The following is a 1,965-nucleotide window of genomic DNA, read 5'->3' as shown; positions in this document are numbered from 1 at the left end:
ACAATAAATATTAAAAAAAAAGAAATCTGACCTAAATTTCCCAGGTGCCTATATAAACATACCATATGGATCTAATCTGGATGTATATCCAAAAGTAACTAATGAAGAAATATAAATCAATAGCAGAATGATCAGTAGAGTAGAGGAAAGGGAAAAGAGAAAGGGAGAAGGAGAGAGAAAGGGGAAGTACTAGGGACTGAATTAAAGCAAATTATATTTTATGCGTTAGAATTATGTTAAAACAAACTCAAATATTTTGCATAACTAAAAACAGTCAATAAAAAAAGAATCCCAGCCACTGATTCCATAGGCAAGCACACCTGACATTTTTTTGTCTTCCTTTGTGGAGTTACAGCTCAAGCTTTCAGATTTAGTCTGCCTCTTGTCCGCCCTGCTTTATGCTATCTTCACCTTATAATGCCTGTTTTAAAAATATATATATATTTCAATAATTTCAGGTGCTGGATAATTACATGTAGGAAAAAAATCTCTCCACAAATGTTTTCTTGGATCAAAGTGCTTATCATCATGTATGAAGGATCCCATATTTTGGGCATCAAAATTTGTCTCTACTCCCTGTTTCCCCAGGGGCTGAGAAGGGAGCATGTGGCTGAGGAATCAGACATCTCTGCCAGACTTCATCCTTGAAGGGCTCTTTGATGACTCCCCAACCCACCTTTTTCTTTTCTGCCTGACCATGGTGATCTTCCTTGTTGCACTGAGTGGCAACACCCTCACCATCCTCCTCATCTGTGTGGATCGTGGACTTAACACCCCCATGTACTTCCTGCTCAGCCAGCTCTCCCTCATGGACCTGATGCACATCTGCACAACCATCCCCAAGATAACTACCAACTACTTGTCTGGCAGCAAGTCCATCTTCTTCCTGGGATGTGCCACCCAGCACTTTCTCTATTTGTCTCTGGGTAGTGCTGAGTGTCTTCTGCTAGCTCCCATGTCCTGTGACAGGTATGTTGCCATCTGTCATCCTCTGCATTACACTGTGCTCATGAGCAGGAAGGTGGCACTGATGATGGCCCTCACCTCATGGTTGGGGGCATCTCTGAACTCCCTAATTCACACAGTCATCTTGATGCACTTTCTTTTCTGTGGAACTCGGAAAATACACCAATTCTACTGTGAGTATCCAGCTGTTGTAAAGTTGGTGTGTGTTGACGTCACTGTTAATGAGACCACAGCATATATCAGCACCATAGTGCTTCTCCTCCTCCCCATCATCCTGGTTTCTACATACTATGGCTTTATCCTGCACAGTGTCATTGAGATGCATTCAGCTGGGAGTAAGAGAAATGCCTTTGCCACTTGCAGCTCCCACCTCACTGTGGTCTCTCTCTGGTTTGGTGCCTGCATCTTCTCATACATGAGAACCAGGTCCCAGCGCACTCCACGCAAGACAAAGTTGGTTCTGTGTTCTATAGCATCATTACTCCTACTCTGAATCCTCTGATTTATACTCTCTGGAATAAGGATGTAGCTAAGACTCCGAGGAGAGTGTTGAGGAGAGATTTTATCTCCCAATGAGTATACCTGTGTTTGTCTCAAATGTAGATGTTATTCTGAGTAAATCTCTAAGAGTTTTCAAGAGTCCAAATACCTTATGTTCTCTGACTACTCCAAGAATAAAGTGGTTTATGACTAACTTCACTTTTTTAACTTAGTCACAGGAAATCAAGCAGCATTGCGTATGTGTCTGCAATCATTCAGAGTATTAGAGAAATATCTTTACAAACCCCATTAAAAAAGACATATAATGGTCAGAGACAATGTAAAAATATTAAGATAAATATTTAAGGACATTTTCTATTATTATTTATTGCCAAGACTTATGTAAATTATGCCACCAGAGGGTATTTATGGAGTGTAAAATTAGAATGTGTTGCTTAATATCAGAATCATGGGAAGTAAAGGCTGTTTTGAACAAAAGGGTAGATGATACAAAATTTA

General features: G+C 40.3%; 1 pseudogene; it reads left to right on the top strand.

Annotated features, from left to right (window-relative positions):
• The first annotated feature begins 594 nt into the window (after positions 1–594).
• On the top strand, positions 595–1,640 carry LOC144374533 (olfactory receptor 2AE1-like; annotated as a pseudogene).
• The last annotated feature ends 325 nt before the right edge of the window (positions 1,641–1,965 follow it).

This window comes from Ictidomys tridecemlineatus, unplaced genomic scaffold, assembly GCF_052094955.1.
Source record: "Ictidomys tridecemlineatus isolate mIctTri1 unplaced genomic scaffold, mIctTri1.hap1 Scaffold_73, whole genome shotgun sequence".
NCBI classification, from domain to species: domain Eukaryota; kingdom Metazoa; phylum Chordata; class Mammalia; order Rodentia; family Sciuridae; genus Ictidomys; species Ictidomys tridecemlineatus.
Note: the sequence above shows the minus strand (reverse complement) of the source record. Positions and strands in the feature narration are given on the sequence as shown.